Source organism: Pristiophorus japonicus, chromosome 20 (assembly GCF_044704955.1).
Source record: "Pristiophorus japonicus isolate sPriJap1 chromosome 20, sPriJap1.hap1, whole genome shotgun sequence".
NCBI classification, from domain to species: Eukaryota; Metazoa; Chordata; class Chondrichthyes; family Pristiophoridae; genus Pristiophorus; species Pristiophorus japonicus.
This window is the reverse complement of record NC_091996.1, coordinates 63,652,458-63,677,748: the sequence shown is the minus strand read 5'-3', so window position 1 is coordinate 63,677,748 and position 25,291 is coordinate 63,652,458. Positions and strand designations below refer to the sequence as shown.

General features: G+C 46.7%; 1 protein-coding gene across 7 annotated transcripts in view; it reads right to left on the bottom strand.

Moving 5' to 3' along the window:
* The window catches only part of hdhd3 (haloacid dehalogenase-like hydrolase domain containing 3), a 160,788-nt gene that overhangs the window by 23,551 nt on the left and 111,946 nt on the right, over nt 1–25,291 (bottom strand). For 4 of the 7 annotated variants that reach the window (XR_011588030.1, XR_011588026.1, XR_011588029.1 and 1 more), the window contains 3 exons: nt 18,870–19,060; nt 17,918–17,983; nt 15,857–15,916 (listed from right to left, as the gene is read on the bottom strand). The exons of 2 other annotated variants lie outside the window; for them this stretch is intronic. The gene's annotated coding sequence lies outside the window, so the exon portion shown is untranslated. The remainder of the gene's footprint in view (nt 1–15,856; nt 15,917–17,917; nt 17,984–18,869; nt 19,061–25,291) is intronic. One more of the 7 variants, XR_011588027.1, reaches the window with a different exon arrangement.

Genomic DNA, 25,291 nt, shown 5'->3' with positions numbered 1-25,291 from the left:
CCCATGCTGCCCCTGGGCCCACACCTCTTCTGGGCCCTAAATACATGCCTCTCCTGAGCCCCCATCACATTGCTCTGCTATCTCTCACCAGCCCAGCCTGTTCAACCCTTCTTGATAAGTATATCCTGTCAGTTCTGGGATCATCCTTTCAAATCCCTTTTCCACCTTCTCCAGTGCCTCGATATCCTTTTTATAATATGGTGACCAACATTGTGTACGGTATGCCAAGTGTGCTGTAACCAAGGTCTATACTCGGTGATTGGAGCATGTGCAGGTACAGCAAGAGCGGCGAGGTCGGGACGAAGGAGCGGTGAGAGATAGCTTCTACGAAGTGCAACCCCGGTGGACGCAGCAGGCGAGCTGGACGACTGCTGAGAATGTGAAGAGGGCAGTTCAGATGTCATTCTGGGACGCCCTCGAGAGGCTGTGGGCGTGATGGCCTTACCTCAGACTGCACCATCTCAGTGTGGGCTTCAGCAGTCTGGGCCGCCTGCTGACAGGCAATGGCAAGAGCAATGGTGCAGTGGTGGGGGAGAGAGCAGCAATGCTGGTACCCAGACACAGACCAGTAGGTTCCTGCTCCATGATACCCACGCCACTACCGAGAGGCTTCTGTTCAGCCCGCCAGTGATCTGGTGGGTGACAGATCTCTGGGCAGCTGAGATACTCCCCCAGCCCCTTTCAACCGAGGAGCCCAGAAACACCGAGTCAGCTGCCCGAGCTTCCATTGCAGCAGTTTACCGCCCCATCCAAGCTGCAATGACTGCAGTGGAAGTGTGACCTCAGTCAGCAGACGCTCCATGATGTCGGGCTTCACAGATTCCTGGCTGGAAGTCATTAGTCTCTCCACACTGGAGGGGATGGGTTCCAGGCTCTGCATCCAGCCAAGGCCCGAGATGAAGGCAGACCCCTCCATTCTATGGACATGACTCGTAGGCTTCCAGGCAGACTCTCCATTGTACCAAGCATTTGGTTTGTGGCACCCATCAGCCTTTTTCTAAAGCTTGGCCCTGCGAGGTCTTCATCTGACTCTCTGCGGTAAAACAGATATGCGACCTTGTCAGCACTGCCTCTTCAAGGACAGTGATCTCCTGAATTCATGCTTCTCCTACCCCACTCAGGCCCTGCTGCCGCCTGTTATGTGCTAAATTGTCCTGGCAGAGAAAGAGTGGTGATTGTGAATGAGTGTATTGGCAGCAATGTTCTCTCTTATTTTTGTTTGGGTGTGAGGCCCATTTAAGGGGCTGCGCAGCCCATGCAATGTTGTGTATTCCGGGCTGCTAGTGTGTATGTGATGCATTGCATGGTTGCAGAGCTGTGAGATGTGCCTGAGAAGTGAGTAGTGCCTGTGAAGGATGCAATAGTGTAAATGTCAGTGTGTGAATGTCAGAATGTTAGATGGTGGATGAAGTGAGTTTTGATACTGGTGATGGTGGTGCAATTATTGCGAAGTGTGTTTGTGAGATGGGATCTTGCCTTGACCACTCGTGTCAAGTCATTGCGGCACTGGAGCTTATCCTAGTGCCAGGGCTCGTGAGGCCAGGGCTCCTGGCTGTGAACTCCCGGGCTCCCGGACGCTATTTTCCCACATGTGGTGCATCAGCTGCCTCTGTGGCCTCCTTCCCCTCTGTGGGTAAAGGACATCGCTCCTTCTCCCGATCTTCCCCACCAGGACCTCCAGTACCACATCGGAGAACCAGGGCGCCCTCTCTGTTGCTCCTTGTGCCATCCTTCCATACCCAGCCATCGCACTCCACACCTTCAGCCAAAGTGGGTGAGTACAGGCTACAAATACAGCCCCACAAAATTGTGTCTATTCAACACTTGAGTGCCAAACTTGCCGATGTCTGGTTAGCCCCTGCAGGCCTGTTCAAATCATGATACTCATCAATTAGCCTGAAAATTACGTGCTAAATCCGTACTTTCAAACAGGCGTTTCTTAACACCTTCTAAAACACAGAATCCATCTTCTGGGACAGTGTTCTGGTGAGCTGCATCATTGTCCAAACAAGAACGAAGTTTCCATATTTTACTCTATAATATCGATGGTGCAAATAATATAGGTGCAGTGACTGCAATTGATGTTTCACATGAAATGACATTGAACGATGCTGATTAACACTCATTCCTTACAGGACACTTTTTACATTATTGTCTTCAATTGCAAATTGATAGTAAAACTTGATAGTCACAATTAAAAAGAAATTTTGGCCGTTTTCTCAGCGCCCCTTTAAGGACCGCTGGTTAGGCCACTCAACGCCGGTACACATGGGCAGAGCATGTGCAGCGCACGATTCGCCCATTTGTGATGCATCATCACAGTCAGAATTTTGTGTACTTCACAGGACCTCAATATGCAAATGAATAGTGGCCCCTCACCACATACAGACAGACGGGCTGTCTGCCCATCTCAGGACGCTAGCCAGGGTGGCGGCCAGAGTACCATCGGAAACCGGGCGGTAAGTGACACGACACCATATTCAGGCTGTTACCGTCCCTTTTACACCAGGTGAAGCCCTTCAAATAGACCACTGTAGCCTGTGAAAATGCAATGCACAGATCCCACATTAAAGCCCTATACAAGGAGGCCTCAGTCCATTCTATGGGATCACAGCGACCAGTGAGGTACAGACACGTACTCACTGCTCACAACTGTGAGAACATGTCGTGCCGATTGATCATTAATTAATCTAATCTCACTTTTCCGAGTAAACGCTGATCCATTGTCGGGAACCAGGTGCTCGAGCTGTCATTTTAATTTCCAGTTAATGACAGTTACAGATAATAGAGAGGCAAATCTCCATTAGTCTAATCTCTTCATAAGCGTCAAGAGTTCATTTGTTAAACATAGAAACATAGAAAATAATTGCAGGAGTAGGCCATTCGGCCCTTCGAGCCTGCATCACCATTCAATATGATCATGGCTGATCATGCAACTTCAGTACCCCATTCCTGCTTTCTCTCCATACCCTTTGATCCCTTTAGCCATAAGGGCCACATCTAACTCCCTTTTGAATATATCTTAACGAACTGGCCTCAACAACTTTCTGTGGTAGCGAATTCCATAGGTTCACAATTCTTTGAGTGAAGAAGTTTCTCCTCATCTCGGTCCAGGACGACTTACCCCTTATCCTTAAACTGTGACCACTGGTTCTGGACTTCCCCAACATCGGGAACATTCTTCCTCCATCTAACCTGTCCAATCCCGTCAGAATTTTATATGTTTCTATGAGATCCCCTCTCATTCTTCTAAATTCCAGCGAATATAAGCCTAGTCGATCCAGTCTTTCTTCATATGTCAGTCCTGCCATCCCAGGAATCAGTCTGGTGAACCTTCACTGCACTCCCTCAATAACAAGAATGTCCTTCCTCAGATTAGGAGACCAAAACTGTATACAATATTCATGGTGTGGACTCACCAAGGCCCTGTACAACTGCAGTAAGACCTCCTTGCTCCTATACTCAAATTCTCTCGCTATGAAGGCCAACATGCCATTTGCCTTCTTCACCGCCTGCTGTACCTGCATGCCAACTTTCAATGACTGATATACCATGATACTCAGGTCTCATTGCACCTCCTCTTTTCCTAATCTGTCACCATTCAGATAATATTCTGCCTCCCTGTTTTTGCCACCAAAGTGGATAACCTCACATTTATCCACATTATACTGCATCTGCCATGTATTTGCCCATTCACCTAACCTGTCCAAGTCACCCTGCAGCCTCATAGCATCCGCCTCACAGCTCACACTGCCACCCAGCTTAGTGTCATTTGCAAACTTGGAGACAATACATTCAATTCCTTCATCCAAATCATTAATGTATATTAATGTATATTAATTATACTAGTGGGGGCCCAGCACTGAACCTTGCGGTACCCCACTAGACACTGCCTGCTATTCTGAAAAGGACCCATTTATTCCTACTCTTTGCTTCCTGTCTGCCAACCAGTTCTCTATCCATGTCAATACATTACCCCCAATACCACCTGCTTTAATTTTGCACACAAATCTCTTGTGTGGGACCTTGTCAAAAGCCTTTTGAATGTCCAAATACACCACATCCACGGGTTCTCCCTTGTCCACTCTACTAGTTACATCGTCAAAAAATTCCAGAAGATTTGTCAAGCATCATTTCCCTTTCATAAATCCATGCTAACTTGGACCGATCCTGTCACTGCTTTCCAAATGTGCTGCTATTACGTCTTTAATAACTGCCGATGTCAGGCTAACCGGTCTATAATTTCCTGTTTTCTCTCTCCCTCCTTTTGTAAAAAGTGGGGTTACATTAGCTACCCTCCAATCCATACGAACTGATCCAGAGAATATAGAATGTTAGAAAATGACCACCAATGCATCCACTATTTCTAAGGCCACTTCCTTAAGTACTCTGGGATGCAGACTATCAGGCCCTGGGATTGGCCTTCAATTCCATCACTTTCCCTAACACAATTTCCTGACTAATAAGGATTTCCTTCAGTTCCTCCTTCTCGCTAGACCCTCGGTCCCCTAGTATTCCGGAAGGTTATTTGTGTCTTCCTTAGTGAAGACAGAACCAAAGTATTTGTTCAATTGGTCTGCCATTTCTTTGTTCCGCATTATATATTCACCTGATTCTGACTGCAAGGGACCTACATTTGTCTTCACTAATCGTTTTCTCTTCACATACCTATAGTAGTCAGTTTTTATGTTCCCTGCAAGCTTACTCTCATACTCTATATTCCCCCTCCTAATTAAACCCTTTGTGCACCTCTGCTGAATTCTAAATTTCTCCCAGTCCTCAGGTTTGTTGCTTTTTCTGACCAATTTATATGCCTCTTCCTTGAACTTAACACTATCCATAATTTCCCTTGTTAGCTAGGGTTGAGCCACCTTCCCCGTTTTATTTTTACGCTTGTTGAAGTTCATCCATGTGATCTTTAAATGTCTGCCATTGCCTATCCACTGTCAACCCTTTTAGTATCATTTGCCAGTCTATCCTAGCAAATTCACATCTCATACCATCGAAGTTACCTTTCTTTAAGTTCAGGACCTTACTCTCTGAATTAACTGTGTCACTCTCCATCTTAATGAAGAGTGACACAGTTATGGTCACTCTTCCCCAAGGGGCCTCATACAACAAGATTGCCAATTAATCCTCTCTCATTACACAACACCCAGTCTAGGATGGCCAGCTCTCTAGTTGGTTTCTCGACATATTGGTCGAGAAAACCTTCCCTTATACACTCCAGGAAATTCTCCTCCACTGTATTACTACCAGTTTGGTTCGCCCAATCTATATGTAGATTAAAGTCACCCATGATAACTGCTGTACCTTTATTGCATGCATCCCAAATTTCCTGTTTGATGCCATCCCCAACCTCACTACCACAGTTTGGTGGTCTATACACAACTCCCACTAGCGCTTTCTGCCCTTTGGTGTTCCTCAGCTCTACCCATACAGATTCCTCATCATCCAAGCTAATGTCCTTCCTTACTATTGCGTTAATCTCCTCTTTAATCAGCAACGCTATCCCACCTCCTTTTCATTTCTGTCTGTCCTTCCTGAATATTGAATACCCCTGGATGTTAAGTTCCCAGCCTTGGCCACTCTGGAGCCATGTCTTTGTAATCCCAATTACATCATTTCCGTTAACAGCTCTCTGCGCAGTTAATTCATCCACCTTATTATGAATGCTCCTCGCATTGAGACACAACGCCTTCAGGCTTCTTTTTTTAACCCTCTTTGTCCTTTTAGAATTATGTTGCAATGTGGCCCTTTTTGATTTGCGCATTTGATTTCTCTGCTCGCTACCTTTCCTTATCTCCTTTCTACCTTTTGCTTCTGCCCCCATTTTACTTCCATCTGTCTCCCTGCATAGATTCCCATCCCCCTTTTAGTTTAAACCCTCCCCAACAGCACTAGCAAACATTCCCCCCAGGACATTGGTTCCGGTCCTGCCCAGGTGCAGACCATCCGGTTTGTACTGCTCCCTCCTCCCCCAGAACTGGTTCCAATGTCCCAGGAATTTGAGTCCCTCCCTCTTGCACTATTCCTCAAGCCATGTATTGAAGTATGCATTCCGAGTTAATTTCTGATCAATTAAACATGAAATTCCGATTGCTTAAAAATATAATTTTACAAAAATGTGTTTGAATAACAACAACAACACACATGGCAGTGTGCATGCATGAGATGTGTACAGTAATGGGGCAGTGAGTTATTAAGGTATCTGTGTGTGTATGTGGACACAGAGAGGATATTTGCACTCATAGGGGAAACTAAAACTAAGGGGCATAGTCTAAGAATAAGGGGCCACCCATTTAAAACTGAGATGAGAAATTTCTTCTCAGAGTTGTAAATCTATGGAATTTTCTGCCCCAGAAAGCTGTGTAGGTTGGGTCATTGAATATATTTAATATTTAATGCGGAGATAGACAGATTTTTGAGCGATAAGGGAGTAAAGGGTTATGGGCAGCGGGCATGGAAGTGGAGCTGAGTCCATGATCCGATCAGCCATGATCTTATTGAATGGCAGAGCAGGCTCGAAGGGCCAAATGGCCTACTCCTGCTCCTATTTCTTATGTTCTTACATGTACGGTAATGGGGCATTGAGTTTTTAAAGTATCTGTCTGTGCACTAGATGTTTACTGTAATGGGGCAGTGAGTTACTAAGGTATCTGTGTGTGCATAGCTGTGTACGGTAATGAGACAATGAGTTACTAAGTTACCTGTGGATACACCAGATGTGTACGGTAATGGGGCAGTGGGTTATTAAGGTATCTATGGTTAGGTCCCGCATTGGACTCATCAGTAGATCTATCAACTCAGTACAAGATAGGATTGACTGTTGGGCACTGAGACAGGAAGCCCCATTAGAGGGTAGTTGAAACTATATGGAGGGAGTTTGATGAAGCTGAGGGTGCAAACTCCATCATCCAAAAACAATAATTGTTTAAAAATTCAAACAACAAATTCTTCCATTGAGAGCCATGAACAAAAGGTTGAGTAGTTGTCATTGTATTTAAATGGAAACTGATCTCACATTATCTCACAAGCAACCAGACTGACGGAGAATTGACATGTGCTGGCTTTGGAAAGTGAGATTAGCAGCGTTGGTGAGAAGACACTGATATGGTGACACATGTAGGAGATGTGAAGATTGAAGCTCATCACTGGGACATCACAGCTTGAGAAATGGAAACGTCTTGGTCAATGTGCAGGATGGGCAGCTCATTTCCCAGGACTGTTGAAGGCAGTTTGGGTATCGGCCTTGACTCAGTGTGTAACTTTATCTCCTCTGAGTCAGAAGCTTGTGAGTTCAAATTCCACTCCAGGGACTTGAGCAAAGAATTTAAGTTGACATTCCAGTGCCGTATGGAAGGAGTGCTGCACTGTCAGACTGTCAGATGTTAAACATCTCAGGTATATGTGAAAGGTCCCATGGCACTATTTTGAAGAAGAGGAGGGGAGTTATCCCCAGTGTCCTGGTCAATATTTACCCCTCAATCAACATCACTCAAACAAATTATCTGGTCAGTATCATCATCATCATAGGCAGTCCCTCGGAGTCGAGGATGACTTGCTTCCACTCTAAAAATTAGTTCTCAGGTGACTGAGGAGTTCAATGCGGGACCTACAGTCTCTGTTACAGGTGGAGCAGACAGTAGTTGAAGGAAAGAGTGGTCGGGGAGCCTCGGTTGATGCACGTTCCTTCCGCCGTCTACACTTGGTTTCTACTTGTTCTTGGTGATGGGACTCGAGGTGCTCAGCGCCCTCCTGGATGCTCTTCCCCCACTTTGGGTGGTCGTGAGCCAGGAATTTCCAGAAGTCGATGGGGATGTTGCACTTTATCAAGGAGGCTTTGAGGGTGTCCTTGAAGTGTCTCCTCTGCACACCCAGGGCTCGCTCCGCGTAGAGTGCTTGCTTTGGGAGTCTCGTGTCGGACATGCGGACGATGTGGCCCACCCAACGGAGCTGATTGAGCATGGTCAATGCTTCGATGCTGGGGATGTTGGCCTGAGCGAGAACACTGACGTTGGTGCGTCTGTCCAGCCAATGGATTTGCAGAATCTTACGGAGGCAGCGCTGGTGGTACTTCTCCAGCATTTTGAGGTGACTGCTGTATATAGTCCATGTCTCTGAGCCATATAGGAGGGCGGGTATCTCTACTGCCCTGTAGACTATGAGCTTGATGCCGGATTTGAGATTCTGGTTTTCAAACACTCTTCCTCAGGAGACCAAAAGCTGTGCTGGTGCACTGGAGGTGATGTTGGACCTCGTCGTCGATGTCTGCCTTTGCTGGCAGTAGGCTCCCGACGTGTGGAAAATGGTCCACATTGTCCAAGGCCTCGTTGTGGATTTTGATAATCGGGGGGCAGTGCTGTATGGCAGAATCAAGTTGGTAGAGGATCATTGTCTTACAGATGTTTAGCATAAAGCCCATGCTTTCAGACACCTCGCTGGATAAAGACCTAGCTCTGTCAAGCCCGTGTGGTGGCTGATGTGCAATGGTCACCACATGTTAAAAAAATCCACGCTCAGGCATCTTCCACCCCTGGAGTTCAGGATTGGAATATCGGGTCCTCCATTGAAACATCAGTGAACTCATCCCTTTTGGTGTGGAAGCAAGTCATCCTCGTTCAAGGGACCGTCTATGATGATGATGAATGTGTTGATGATGTCTTGGAGTTCGGCCTCCGAGTGTGCGCACACGCAAGTGTCATCTGCGTACTGTAGTTCGAGGACAGAGGATGGGATGACCTTGGATCTTGCCTGGAGGCGGCGGAGGTTGAACAGATTCCATCTGTTCTATAATTTAGCTCCACTCCAGCGGGGAGCTTGCTAAGGGTGAGATGCAGCACTGCAGCAAGGAAGATCGAAAAGAGCATGGGTGTGATGATGCAGCCTTGCTTGACCCCGATCCAGACGTGGATTGGGTCTGTGGTGGATTCATTGGGTCTGTGGTGTGTACCAATCAAGTATAAATTCACTACTGCTCACCTCCATTCTCAACAGCAGATTGTAGCGATTCAAAGCAACATCCGCTGTATCATTCCCTCGAGACTTCTTGTTTCCGCTAACGTTCCAGTAGCAATGTGGGAGAAACCCCAAAGAAATGCCCAAGGATTGTCTCTCTATTTGTCCTCTATACAGGGTATGGTACTGTACTCAAAATCCAGAAGCCTGCATTAAGAACCCTATCAAATCCCTTCATTATTTTAACCACCCCTTCCTGAGTGGCAGATGTGACTTATGCTTCCTGCAGCTTCCGGGAAAGAGCATGAGGTAACCAGATTGAAGGTAGTGGTGACTTTGACTGCCATGAGCAGCACCATTGTTGCCATGGAGTGTGGCTATAGGTCCTGCAGCAGCAGCTCCAAGAGCTCAGCCATCACTTACCATCAAAGCCTTTGAATCAAACATTTTGCAAGGTTGGAAATGACCCGGTGAGGTAATAAGAAAAAGAAAGAATTTGCATTTATATAGCTTCTTTCAGGACCTCAGGACGTCCCAAAGCGTTTACAGCCAATTCAGTACTTTTTGCAGTGTGGTCACTGTTGAAATGTAGGAAACACGGCAGCCAATTTGCACACAGCAAGATCCCACAAAGCGCAATGTTATAAGACATGATAACCTGTTATAACAAAGTTGTTTGAGGGATAAATAGTGGTCAGGGCACCAGGGAGAACTCCCCTGTTCTACTTTGAAATCGTGCCACGGGATCTTTGATGTCCACCTGGGAGGGCAGACGGGGCCTCGGTTTAACGTCTCATCCAAAAGATACAGCTCAACACTGTACTGGAGTGTCAGCCTGGATTTTGTCCTCGGGTCTCTGGGAGGACTGACATCTAGTTTTGTCCACGAGGTTAATAGCAGATTGATGCCTTGCTGCAATGACCCTTACCATCCATCAGGCTCTTCCATCTCTTTGTCCTCCAAATAAAGCAGGAACAATAATATGAGAAAAGGAATCGCCATTCTGCAAAGGGTTAACGTGTGCTATAGGCATCGCAGAGCTCACCCAGAGAAGGTGGTGGACATGCAGCCCCTGTCTCTGCATGCTCCTTCACCAGCTGTTGCACAGCAGTGGTCCCAGAATCGAACTTCAGAGGGTTCTGACTATGTGCTCCCTGTGCCTTTAAACTTGGTCATCGTAGAAATGTTGCACTGCGTTCTACAGCGGCCATTTTGTACAGGGGAAGCTTGCATTAAACATACAACCAGTGGAAATGGAGGAGAATAAGGTCGCGGGTCCCGAGAACGTCAGTATTGGCGCAATGTTAATCCGCGCACCCCTCGTGGGCCCGGGGCATCTCACCCCAGGTAATCAATAGGCAGTGTAATTTGGGGAGGCTCATATTTCTCTCTGCATTGTCTGCATTCAACCTGAATCTCTACCGTATTATTAACCTGACATTTATCATCTGCCACCAAATTTTGTTTTATTATTTTCTCAATTTCTTTAGTCTTCCAGGGAGCTCTGGCTTTGGATGCCCTTCCTTTCCGCATCATAGGAATGTGTCTAGTCTGTATCTGAACCATCTCCTCCTTGAAGGCCTCCTACTGCTGATCAATTGCTTTCGAAAAAGAAGTTTCTATAAGGTAATAATTAGACAACTGTGCATAAGCTCAGCAATCTGCTTGTCTGCGATTTGCAGCACAGTTCAGTTCATAGTCAAAGAGAAACGGGGAGTGACTTCCACTTACCCAGACCTCACTTCGCAGTGTCAGTCTCTTCCTCAGAGGGGTAATTTCTCGCATTTCTTCAACCAGCCCCGATTAGTCTGGCCAAGCTTAAGCACTACTGTAGCACAGAACTGTGCCCTAAAGTGGAGAATAGTGCACAGTCTTGGATACTCTTGGATAAATACGTGTACATACTATTGTGTTCCTAACACAGATGAGATTGCACACAGGGAGGTTAAAGTAACAGTGACCTCAGTCTTTATTAAGACACTCCAGAGTGAAGAACAGACTTTAAGGGCCGGCTTATATACAGTGCTCCCAAGGGATGCTCGGATCCCTTGGGACTTCAGGGGATGCACTCCCTGGTGGCGGAACATGGGAGTGCACGCTTTACAGATACACAACATCACTCCCCCACCAAAGTCAAAGTGAGAATTATTTACAAGGTGAGGCGGTCGGGAGCCTTTCTTTCCCTGGTGGACCGCTCGGTACAAATGTCTGTTCTGGTGTGTTGGCTGTGCCCTCGCTTGGCCCTGCAGGGCTGCTGGGTGAGCTTGGCCTTGCTGGGCTGTTGGGCGTGGTGGGTTTGATTTCCTGGTCCGGGGTGGTGTCATTGATCCTTTGGGTGTGTGTTGTGGGCTCGAAAAAGGTGGTTGTCTGCTGTGGGTTGTTCAGGGCAGTCTGTGAACCGCAGCCTCGTTTGGTCCAGGTGCTTTCTGCAAATTTATCCATTGTCTAGTTTGACTACAAACACCCTACTCCCTTCTTTAGCTATCACCGTGCCCGTGATCCACTTGGGACCATGTCCATAGTTTAGCACATACACAGGGTCATTCAGATCAATTTCCCATGACACAGTGGCGCGACCATCGTTTACGTTTTGTTGCTGCCGCCTGCTCTCTACCTGATCATGCAGGTTGGGGTGAACCAGCGAGAGTCTGATTTTAAGTGCCCTTTTCATGAGCAGCTCAGCCGGGGACACCCCTGTGAGCGAGTGGTGTCTTGTGCAGTAGCTGAGCAGTACTCAGGACAGGCGTGTTTGGAGTGAGCCTTCTGTGACTCGTTTAAGGCTCTGTTTAATGGTTTGTACTGCCCGCTCTGCCTCCCCATTGGAGGCTGGTTTGAACGGGGCCGAGGTGACATGTTTGATCCCATTGCGGGCCATGAATTCTTTAAATTCGGCACTGGTGAAACATGTTGTCGCTGACCAGTATGTCAGGCAGGCCGTGGGTGGCAAACATGACCCTCAGGCTTTCAATGGTGGCGGTGGTGGTGCTTCCCGACATTATTTCACATTCAATCCATTTTGAAAAAGCATCCACCAGGAACATTATACCGAGAAACAGGCCAGCATAGTCGACATGGATCCTCGACTATGGTCTGGAGGGCCAGGACCACAAACTTAGTGGTGCCTCTCTGGGCGCGTTGCTCAACTGAGCACACATGCTGCATTACCATATACAGGACTCTAAGTCAGAGCCCATACCTGGTCACCACACGTGGGATCTGGCTATCGCTTTCATCATTACTATGTGTGCTGTGGAGATCCGAGATGAATGTCACCCTGCCATTTTTGGGTAGCACTACGCGATTGCCCCATAACAGGCAGTCTGCCTGAATGGACAGCTCGTCCTTTCGCCGCTGGAATGGCTTGATTAGCCCTTGCAGTTCAATGGGGATGCTGGCCCAGCTCCCATGCAGTACACAGTTTTTTTTACTAGGGACAGCAGAGGAACTTGGCTGGTCCAAGTTCTAATCTGGTGGGCCGTGACAGGTGATTTATCATTTTCAAACACTTCCATGACCATCAACAAGTCTGCAGGCTGCGCCACCATCAACAAGTTTGCAGGCTGCGCCATTTCCACCCCCGTGATGGGCAATGGTAGCCGACTGAGAGCATCTGCAGAGTTCTCGGTGCCTGGCCTGTGGCGGATGGTATAATTATATGCTGATAGCACGAGTGCCCACCGTTGTATGCGGGCTGAGGCATTAATATTTATCCCCTTGTTTTCAGCGAACAGGGATGTGAGGGGCTTGTGATCGGTTTCCAGCTCAAATTTGAGGCCAAACAGATACTGATGCATTTTCTTTACCCCGAACACACACGCTAATGCCTCTTTCTCAATCATGCTGTAGGCCCTCTCGGCCTTAAACAAGCTCCTGGAGGCATAGGCGACAGGTTGCAACTTCCCCGCAATGCTAGCTTGTTGTAATACACACTCGACTCCGTACAACGACGCATCACATGCTAGCACAGTTCTTTTACACTGGTTATACAATACAAGCAGCTTGTTGGAGCATAAAATATTTCTGGCTTTCTCAAAAGCAATTACTTGTTTTTTTCCCCATACCCAGTTCTCACCTTTACGCAATAACACATGTAGGGGCTCTAAGAGGGTGCTTAACCCCGGTAGAAAGTTACCAAAATAGTTGAGGAGTCCCAGGAACGACCGCAGCTCCGTGACGTTCTGTGGCCTGGGCACGTTCCTAACAGCCTCTGTCTTGGCGTCTGTGGGCCGAATGCCGTCCGCCGCGATCTTTCTCCCCAAAAACTCCACTTCTGTTGCCATGAAGACGCATTTCGACCTCTTCAGCCGCAGCCCTATGCGATCCAGTTGCTGGAGGACCTCTTCCAGGTTTTGTAGGTGCTCGACAGTGTCCCGACCCGTGACCAATATGTCGTCCTGAAAAACCATCAAGCGTGGTACCGACTTGAGTAGGCTCTCCATGTTTCTCTGCAAGATCGCTGCAGCCGACCGAATTCCAAACGGGCATCTGTTGTAGATGAACAGTTCCTTGTGCGTGTTGATGCAGGTGAGGCCCTTCGAAGACTCCTGCAGCTCCTGCGTCATGTAGGCCAAAGTCAGGTCGAGCTTGGTGAACGTCTTGCCTCCTGCCAGCATCGCAAATAGGTCGTCTGCCTTAGGTAGCGGGTATTGGTCCTGTAGTGAGAAACGATTAATAGTTACTTTATAATCGCCGCAAATCCTGACTGTGCCATCACTTTTGAGTACTGGAACAATTGGGCTGGCCCACTCGCTGAATTCCACTGGGGAGATGATGCCCTTGCATTGCAGCGTTTCCAGCTCGGTTTCCAATCTCTCTCTCATCATGTGAGGTACTGCTCACGCCTTGTGGTGAATGGGTCGTGCCCCTGGGACCAAGTCGATCCGCACCTTCGCCCCGAAAAAGTTTCCAATGCCTGGTTCAAAAAGGGAAGGATTTATGAAGAACCTGGGTACATGAGGCCTCATCGACATGTGATCGCGCAGTTTGTGCACCGTGCCCTCGTACGTGACCTTGACCATGGCGCTGACCAGGACAGTGATATGTGTATGTTCTCAGTTTCGTGTGGATGGGGCTCAGGACTGGTCTGAGTGCCTTGTTGCACCACAGTCTCTCAAACATATTTTTACTCATGATCAATTGGCTAGCGCCAGTGTCCAGTTCCATGGCTACGGGTAAGCCATTCAATTTTACATTTAGCATTATAGGTGGACATTTCGTCGAAAATGTGTGCACCCCGTGTACTTCAGCATCTGCCTCCTCTCTCTGAGGCTCGAAATTGCTTTGATCCACCATGGAGCGATCTTCCTCTGCCACGTGGTGATTAGCTGGTTTTGCAGAGCTTGTAGCTCGTCTGCAAGCTCGTTAGAGGTGCCCCATTGTTCCACAGCTCTTGCAAACATACCATTTGAAGCGGCATGAATAGGCTGACTGGAAGCCTCCACAACGCCAACAAGGTGTGAATTGCCTTGCATTCATCCTTTGTTACGGACTCTGAGTCATCTGGGTCACCTGAGGTCTGCTGGCAGTTGCAGACTCGTGGTTTCTGCCCTGTACATTTCTGCTCGCAAACACAGTTCCAGTTAATTTATGAACATTGCTAGCACTTGTGTGCTGAGAGATTTGTTTGGTGTTATCACTGGTGGACATAAACGCCTGTGCTATCGCAATGGCCTTACTGAGGGTCGGTGTCTCTACAGTCAAAAGTTTTCGTAGGATGGTCTCGTGGCCAATGCCCAGTACAAAAAAGTCCCTGAGCATTTGCTCCAGGTAGCCATCAAACTCACATTGTCCTGCAAGTCGCCTTAGCTCGGCGACGTAGCTCGCCAGTTCCTGACCTTCAGATCGCTGGCACGTGTAGAACCGATACCTCACCATCAGCACGCTCTCCCTCGGGTTAAGATGCTCCCGAACCTGTGTACACAGCTCCTCATACGACTTATCTGTGGATTTCACCGAAGCCAGAAGATTCTTTATGAGGCTATAGGTCGGTGCCCCGCAGACTGTGAGGAGGACCGCTCTCCTTTTTCAGCGCTTCCTTCTCCGTCCAGCTCGTTGGCTACAAAGTGCTGGTCTAGCCGTTCGACAAAGGCTTTCCAGTCCTCACCCTCCGTAAACCTCTCCTGGATGCCCACAGTTTGCTGCATCTTTGCATTGGATTCGTATACTCATCGCCAGTTATTGTGTTCCTAACACAGATGAGACTGGACGCAGGGAGGTTAAAGTAACAGTGACCTCAGTCTTTAATAAGACACTCCAGAGAGAGGAATAGGCCTTAGGGGCCGGCTTATATACAGTGCTCCCAAGGGATGCTGGGATCCCTTGGGACTTCAGGGGATGAGCTTTCTGGTGGCAGAACATGGAGTGCATGCTTTACAGATACACAACACATACAATATATGAAATGAGTATTCTATCAACTAAGGCTGGGCCATAAACGTGCCCTTTCCAATATCACCCACATTGCAAGAACAGACCGTCTAAAAGCACAGTTTTTCTGTCGACATGATCTACCATGGAACTCCATTTGTATGAGGAAATAGCAATGATTTCACTGGGAAATGTAACATTTATGAATACAGAGAGTGAGGATGGGGCCAGTGTTAAGCCATGGTGTAGACTGTGGGATTACTGCAGTTGCTGAGTAATGGGACACACCAACATCCACATACACCCCACACAGTTAAACCTGTCTCCATCGAGACCTGCCAGCCTCCTGCCCACTGGGCTATTTCTCAAACACCCCCCGGGCACCAGCCCTCAGACTGGGCCGGTCTATTGGGATCCAAGTGGGCTCCAGAAATATCCGATCCTGTTATGATGTTGATGTCTACTCTAACCAAGTCCCTCCGTCATTCCTTCCGTTGTCGTATTGTTTCAATCATTAAAAAGAAATACTTACCAAGAAAACTTGTGCCTGAACCAAAATATAATTTCTGGACGTGCTCACTGAGCGGTTACTCTAAAGAAATAGGATGAGAGATGGTGCACGTTAGTATTTGTAACTCTGTGTTTGGTAAAGTTTGCTAGTTGTCACTGAGTACTGATTGATTTTCATGTTGACAAAAGTATATCACAGTGTTCAGTGCCAACAGCAAATATATTCCCAATAAAAACCCTGTCAAATCCCATTTCTTCTTGTTTGATTCTGCAGTTTGCACAGAGGGACACAAAATAGCACATTCTCTCTGGGAATACAAACAATGTGGCCCCTATAAGGAGAGCCACTCCCTCCTGACCCAGATAACCTCTCTGATCTGACCTGGCTGAGATCAGCTCACTCTGGGCAGACCAAGGATCAAACCTGGAACAGGAGTAGGCCATTCAGCTCCTCCACCTTTCAGTGAGATCATGGCTGATCAGAACCTCAGCTCCATTTACCCGCCGTAGCTCCATATCCCTTAATACCCTTACCCAACAAACGTCTATCGATCTCAGCCTTGAAAAAGCCAACTGACCCGCAGCTTTCACAGCCTTTGGGCGAGAGAGTTCCAGATTTCTACTACCCTTTGTGTGACAAAGTGCTTCCTGATTTCACTCCTGAACGGCCTAGCTCTAATTTTAAGATTATGTTCCCATGTTCTTGATTCCATCAGAGCAAATAGTTTCTGTATCTACCCAATCAAATCAGTTTAACATCTTGATCAGATCACTCCTCAGTCTTCTAAACTCAAGGGAACACAAGCCAAGTTTATTCAACCTGTCCTCATAATTTAACCTCTAAGTCCCGGTATCATTCTGCTGAATCTGGGCTGCACCCATTTCAAGGCCAATATATCCTTCCTAAGGCACAGTGTATAAAATAGAAGAGAGTACTCCAGATGGGATCTAAGGCTCTATACAATGGAAACATCAATTGCTGCTCTGTGTCTCAGCAGCAAAGGATCTTTATTGTGGAATGACAGAGTGACTTGTTAATGTGCCTGGCACTTACCCGGGTCAAACTTGGAATCATCCAACTGATGCAGCGCCTCTTCTGAAATTATCTCCACGATTACTCCAATCTTCGAAACACCTGACTGGAGATGTTTGCTGTCTCCTCGTAGAATTACATCAAATGCACAGCACAGTAACAGGCCTCTCGGCCCAACTGGTCTGTGCTGGTGTTTATGCTCCACACGAACCTCCTCCCACCCTACTTCATCTCACTCGATCAACATATCCTTCTATTGCTTTCTCCCAGATGTCCTTATGTGGCTTCCCCTTAAATGCATCTCTGCTAATCACCTCAACTACTCTTGTGCTCACGGGTTCCACATTCTCACCACTCTCTGGGTAAAGAAATTCATCCTGAATACCCGATTGGATTTATTAGTGACTGTCTTATATTTCTGAACCCTAGTTCTGGACTTCCCCAGAAGTGGAAACACCTTCTCTACATCTATGCTACCAAACCTCTAAATAATATTAAAGACATCTGTTAGGTCACCCCCCGGCCTTCTCTTTTCTATTTTCTCAAAATCATTTTCCACCCCTCACAAGAGATATTCCCAGATAGATTACTGCCTCCTGAAGCAATCCCATCTAAACCAAATTACACAGTGTCACAGGGTAACCAGTGGCAAGAGATGTATGCTGTCTCCTCCGTAGTTACTTGTTATTCCTGTTTTGCCCAGACTGTGTGTCAGGGTAGGTTCCTGACTAGAGAAACCCCTGAAACCTCCATTTCTCAGCCCATTGCACACAGTGGATGCAGAGGCTGCCCCTGGACTCACTCACACTTCAGTCTGTTTCCCCTCAATTCATTCCACATGAATGTAATTTTCCTCTCCAATGTTTCCCCATTCCTGCACACTCATTAAGATGTTGATCCATTCACTAGGATAGGCTCCATGGCCAAGGTCACCCGAGAGGCACCTGTGAGAGCCTTGCGGGAGCATGGTGGCCCGGGTGGTGGGATGTGGACCTGTCACAGTCTGTAATGCAGAGAGACAGATGGACGTTTAACAGTCCTGACACTTACCCAGCTCTTTTATTTGTGGCTCAGTAAGGTCAGACTGGGAATCAGCCACCCCACGCAGTGCTTCTTCTGGAATAAATAGAACATGTTGTATTGTATCCTGGTGTTTCAGTGCAGACTATTTCCTCAATTCCCCCCTGTCTCTCTGTTTAATGTAGACCACACAGCTGAAGTTCAGTCATTACCGCTTATTTCAGTTTCACCAGAGCGGCATGTGGAAAGGAAAATCTGTCGGGGTTTATAATGTACAGGGTGTGCAATGGGCAAGGTGTATAATGGACAGGATGTGTAATGGACAGGGTGTGTAATGGACGGAGTGTACAATGGACGAGGCGTACAATGGACGGAGTGTATAATGGACGGGGAGTCCAATGGTAGGGGTGTATAATGGACGGGGTGAATAATGGATGGAGTGTATAATGCACAGAGTGTATAATGCACAGAGTGTACAATGGTCAGGATGTATAATGGATGAAGAGTATAATGAACAGTATGTATAACATGCGGCATATAAACAGGCGGTGTGTATAATGGGCTCATATCTAACCGATCCGCCATCTCCCATTTTACACCAACACCAGCAGTTAAAATCAGCCCTTTACTGTGTCCAGTATCTAATGCTTTGCTGAAATCTAAATATCTCACACGCACACAATTTCTAAGGCCAGCAAGCTCACTATTTCTTTGTCGACCTGCGGTAAACCTGTTGGGAAGACCTTCTTCCCATAATTCCGTGCCCACTCCCTCTAACCCTACCATATCCCAGTTAGCTCACCTGAGATCAGACCCTAATTGAACAGCTAATTAGTGTTAGAATCATTTACCTGCCCCAGCAGGGTGGAGGGAGATCGCACACAATACGGTCCTTTACATACCGTCTTATCATCGCATCTCAGAATTGATCCCAGTTTCACTTTACATGAACACCCTTGTCCATTGTCAGGACAGTGCTCACCTGGTTGACAATCTGATTCGAGGTCATGGCCGTGACAGATAGTAGAATGTCTGATGAGTCACCGCATGTCTTCAAAGCATCCATTGTTCTTTCATCTCTTGTTTCCATCTCTTTATACAAATGAAGTTTGCTGCATATCTGAGACAGTCCCAGTATGAGTCAATGGGATCGATAAATTCTAGGGTGCAAGGCTGTTGAGGACAAAAGGGGAAATAAGTGGGGAAAATAATTCAGGGTTTATGATTACTGCAAGAAGATCTTGGGTCTCTTTGTCTCCAAGATGGAGACCATCTCCACAGCTGTCTCTGCCAATTCTCCCCTTTCTCTCCCCCTCACTCCTGACTTTCCCCACACTGTCCAACCCTGTACAGCCCAGATCCCCATTACTCTGAAGCTTTTCTCCATCTACCCCATGCCCATCTCTAGAACCCTACACCACTCGTGACCACTCAACTCTAGGCCACTCAATGTTTGCTGCTGGAGCCCATGCTAGTGTACATTGTTAAAGGCTCCCATTCCTTCGGGAACATGATTTCCCCTTTCAAAACTGCCATCATCAGCCCCTCCTCAGAAAACCCACCTTGACCCCATCGGTGCTCTGCAACAAGTGTCCCCTCTCTAACCTCCCTTTCCTTTGTTAGATCCTCGAATACATCATCACCTCCCAACTCCATGCCCATCTCCCTCAATACAGTCTGTCTCAATGTATCCAGTATGGTTTCCACCCTCATCACAGCACTGAAACAGCTCTGGATAAATTCACAAAATGCGATTCTGTGTGACTGTGGTGCACAATCCCTTCTTGTCCTGTTCCAGCACCCCACAGTGTTTGATACTGTTGGCCACACCATCCTCCTCCATCGCCTGTCCTCCATTGTGCAGCTCTGTGGGACTGTCCTCACATGGCTAAAAATCAATTTCTCCAAATGTCACCAGCACAATGCTGCACCCTCAGGAATCTATCCTTGCCCCCTTCCGCTTCCTCATCTACAAGTTGTCCCTCAGTGAAATCATCTGCAGACACCGGGTCAGTCTCCATCTTAGTCTGACATCTATTACCATCTCTCCATCATCTGGCTCAACCCCCCAACCTCCTCTGTGCTGTCAAGATTAACTCTGACATCGAGTCACGGATCAGTCATTCCAACTAAACTTCGGGAAGACTGAAGCCATAATTTTTATTCCTTGTCATCAACTCCGCTTTCTTCCCACGAGCTCCATTCCCTGTCCGGCCACGCTCCCACTGAACCAGGCCACACAGAACCTTGGCACCTTGTCCGCCCCGCAACAGAGCTTCAAATATTGATCCTTTCCACCAACGAGACCAATTATTTCCACCCCCACAACATTAGCACATCTACCTTCTCTTCAGCCCCTAAAAAGTTTATTCATGACTCTTTTACCTCATGACTCAATCATTTCAATTCCTTTCTCATCAGTCTCCTATCCTCCAACTTGATTAAAACCCGTCTCATCCGTATGTCATCCTCACCTTTGTTCGTTGTTCCCTAATGTTTCATTCAGAGTGGTCCCAGAATCGAACCTGAGAGGGTTCTGACTATGTGCTGCCCTGTGCCTTTAAACCTGGTTATCACAGAGATGTTGCACTGTGTTCTACAGTGGCCATTTTGTTCGGGGAAAGCCTGCATCGAACATACAACCAATGGAAATGGAGGAGAGTAAGGTCGCGGGTGCCTAGTGCGTCAATATTGGCGCAATACTAATCCGCGCACCTGTCTTGGGCCCGGAGCAGCTCACCCCAGACACCTCACCACTGGTAATCAGTGGCCGTGTAATTGGGGGAGGCCCATATTTCTCTCTGCCATGTGCCTTGAAAATAATCTCCCAGCAGACAGGAATCAGCTCCTAGGAGTCTGCATACTCATTGATAGTGCACTAAAGGGCATCCTTACCATTCTTGGTACAAGGTGGCATCACTGGGCCAGACCAGATGTTCCCAGATACCAGGTCATCCACCCCCATGAGCTAGAGGTGTCCCAATTCCTGATAGGTGTTCCTGCCATAGATAAATTACCTTTAAATGCTTTAAGGCATCAATGTAAAACAGCAGGGTTGGGCTGTTGGCGGGGACAGTGTTAGGGAGGTACTGAGCGCCCAAAAGCATCTGCAGAATAGTTAGTGAGGAAAATGGAGGCTGGGATGCCAGCTGATGGCCTGTGAGGGGCCAAGGTCACATTGTGTTCCATTTTGCTGGCTCCTCCTGCTCGGCCCTATTGCTGTCCTGCTGGAACCCCGGAGCCCCTGGCCAGAATTCTGCTCCACTCCCAGATCCCAGGACCCGAAATACGTCGTCATAAATCTCAAGATTCTATCCGTAGTATTTCCTGAGTCCTGCTGCTCACAGATGCCAGAATCTGCCTGAATGTTCCCAGAATTTCACTGTTCAATGTTCCCACTGACACATTACTGCACACATCGAGTGCACACACACGTACCTTAATAACTCACTGCCCCATTACAGTACACATCTAGTGCACACACAAGTACCTTACTAACTCACTGCTGCATTACTGTACAGATTGTAGGACTGCTTTCTTGCTTTTTTCATTTTGTTGCTTTAAACTTCAGATTACACACAGACTCTCAGTTGTCGTAATGGTAGGATCGGGTCTTTATTTAAACTTCACCCTATACAAAAACCAGTACGAAAGTTACTGAGACATACACTTCGATTCCAGGGTATGTTCACTGCTCTTGAGACATACACCCCAATTCTAGTGTATGCTGTTAGAACATCTCTTATACAAAACTTTGCCTTTGATCAATACATTCCATACATACTATCAATAAATTATGGTACATCAAAGGTACATACAAATACTCACAGAATGACAATGTAAAATAAACAACCAGCCACTCAACCTCCTGAAATTGGTTTATTGCTGCAATGAACTCTTGCCATGCATTTTATTACTATAACACACAGGTGACCAAATTGACACATTTGATTATGGTTGAATGATTCTCACACCATCGAGCATCTTCTTTCCTGTGGAGACATCCTCTGCTTTGATCTCATACCGAATTTACAAGCCATGCTCATCAGAAAGCTATTTAAACTTCTAACCCAGCATGTATTATCTCACAGACTGCGCAGAGAGCGAGATATTCGGGTAATACGGGCATCCGCTCTCACATCCCCCCAATTCTTCTCTTTGTCTCTTGGCCAGGCATTATCTGGGTTACGTTTGTATCGTCATTTTAGCTCATTCAACAGCATTGTCCAGTTGTAGTCCTTGTTTTCTAACACGCCATGCATAGTAAATTATAATTACCGGCACAATTAAATGAAACAGCACCAGCATAAGAACTGGGTGTATCATTGTGTTCATCACACCAGTTGCTGTCGGGCTCCAGCCAAACAACGACTCCCACAAGCTCACATGGCCAATCTGATCCAAAGTCGTGAGAACATTCTCAATTTCAGCAGAGTGATGATTAATGTCCACAATAATCGCTTGATTCAAATTCCGAAGCTGTTGAAAGCTTGTTCTCCATTTCTGCATCTCCTTCTTCCAAATAGCAGCACGATTAGGGTCAAAGTAGGGTTGCTGCAGACTCAGATTCTCAGGATGCCATTTTAAAGTCCGTTGATCCGTGATCACTTTGTGTCGATAGAATTGTAAATTATCACACTCCACAATTAGAAGAGATTGATTAGAACAGTAAGATCCAACTTCCAGATGCATATATATCTGTAGCTGGTTGTTAGTAACAACAAAACCGTTACAAGGCACATTATGTACACACAATCGCCCAAACCCCATATCCACAATTATAGATTTGTTTAACAGCCGAACTTCAACATTGCATGAGTATTCAAGACATTAAATTATCATTGCGCTGATGGATATTATCACATACATACTTGTCGTCAAACTTTTGACAAAATCTCAGTTCAATTTCAGAGTAGGTGTGAGTAGCTTTGTTATATAGAGCGTACATCGGGCTCTCGGTCGCTCTCATTGTGACATTGTCACTCAGATAACCAACATTTACAATGGGAAACACAGCTCGCTGGGTGCCATTACGTGGCTACAGGGCCACAAATAAACAACCATCAAACTGACAATCTCCCAAGTGAGCCTTAACCCATTCAGGCCCAAACGGTCCTAGTGGCCAATTATGATGGAATAAAGCTCGAACGATATTTCTTACTAATTCATTCAGACTCAGTTGCACATTATGACAATGGCTGGCCCACGCTGCAGTGTTAAATTCCCTAATGCCATCAGGACTGAGTAGGTATTCCAGTTGAAATTAATTGAGGCGTTAGTTAAGATCTTGCAGTCCTCAGTCATCAGAATCTCGTATGCCAATCCCTTTGTTTAAGCCTGGTTCATCGCCAGTAGTTTATTCCTAAGAACTTCAACAGCCATTGAATTTAATAACCCGATGCCGACCCCTATAGATACCAAGATAGTAACAAACAATTCTCTTTTTTGTTGGTGCCAAGAGGTGACCCACGTCTTCTGAAAAGACACCTCATTTTTAATATAATCAGAGCACTCTGGGTACGACTGAGCAACCGTGGTAGAATTGGAGAAAAATTTAAAAGTGGTCATTCTTAACTGAGCATCTAGAATCACAAGGATTGGGTGATTAAGCTGTACCTGCAGAGGGCCTGCTGGCTGCCACACAGCTTGATCACTCATCCCTAAGATTATTATTTTCCCAATCCATCCGACACATTGTGGGAATGTGCTCAATGTCAATTGACCGATGCCCAACCAGGATCGTGTAATGCTTGCAATTGACACTGTAATGGAGTTGGAAGTCACACTTACATACACCTGCCCCTTCTCCCGAAAGGCCCCGTGCCGGACTAGACCGAGAATCGGATTATACACAACACAATTTACCGTGGTGCATTGTCCGATCCGTCCCATTATAAGTTCCAGCTGGACCAAGCTGACACTCTCAGACCAGCTCCATGTCACATTTACGGGACGTCCCAGGAAGACAGGCTCGAGGGGCTAGATGGCCTACTCCTGTTCCTAATTCTTATGACACTAAGCGTCAGATTGCTCGTCAAGATATTCACCCGTCATTAAGAAATGACCGGACCTCACCTGGAATATTCCCTGGTCCTCCCATTGCTAACTTGAAATCCCTTTAAGTAACAACAACTAAGAGAATATTCCCCATAAACTGATGTGTGAGAAACACTTCTTCGAACCGACTTCGGCTTTAACAAACTTCACGCCGAACCAACTCAGCCAAACGATATTTGGAAAAATCATGTCGGGGTCACCAAGATGTTGGACTGCTTTCTTGCTCTTTCTCATTTTGTTTCTTGAAACATCAGATTACATACACTCAGTTGTAGTAATGGCAGGATCGGGTCTTTATTTAAACTTCACACTACACAAAAACCAGTATGGAAGTTACTGAGACATAAACTTCAATTCCAGGGTATGTTCACTGCTCTTGAGACATACACCCAATTCTAGTGTATGCTGCTAGAACAGTGTTCACTCACATCTCTTATACAAAACTTTGCCTTTGATCAATACATTCCATACATACTATCAATAAATCATGGTACATCAAAGGTACATACAAATACTCACAGAATGACAATGTAAAATAAACAACCAGCCACTCAACCTCCTGAAATTGGTTTATTGCTGCAATCGACTCTTGCCATGCATTTTATTACTATAACACACAGGTGACCAAATTGACACATTTGATTATGGCTGAATGATTCTCACACTATCGAGCATCTTCTTTCCTGTGGAGACATCCTCTGCTTTGATCTCATACTGAATTTACAAGCGATGCTCATCAGAAAGCTGTTTAAACTTTTAACCCAGCATGTGTTATCTCACAGACTGCGCAGACAGCGAGGTATTCAGGTAATACGGGCATCCGCTCCCACACACATCTAGTACACAAACAGGTACCTTAATAACTCACTGCCCCATTACTGTACATGTCTAGTACACACACAGATACCTTTATAATTCTTTGCCCCATTACTATACACATCTAGTACACACAAAGGTTCCATAATAACTCTTTGCCCCATTACTGTGCACATCTCATCATCATCATAGGCGGTCCCTTGACCAAAGATGACTTGCTTCCACGAGTTCACAGGTGTTTCGATGAAGGACCCGATGTTCCAGTCCTGAACTCCAATTGAGGGGGTGGAAGATGCCTGTGCGTGAATTTTTTTAACGTGTTGCACAGCAGCCACCACACGGGCTTGACAGAGCTAGGCCTTTATCCAGTGGCAAAGGTTAACCAGGATGACTGGAGACCTGCTCTGCTGCACGAACTTAACGCGCACACATATCGCAGTGTGGGCTGGGCCCGTGCTGCCCCTGGGCCCTCGGCTCTTCTGGGATCCGTACCCTCATCTGTCGCACCTCCGCCATGATTTCTCACCACTA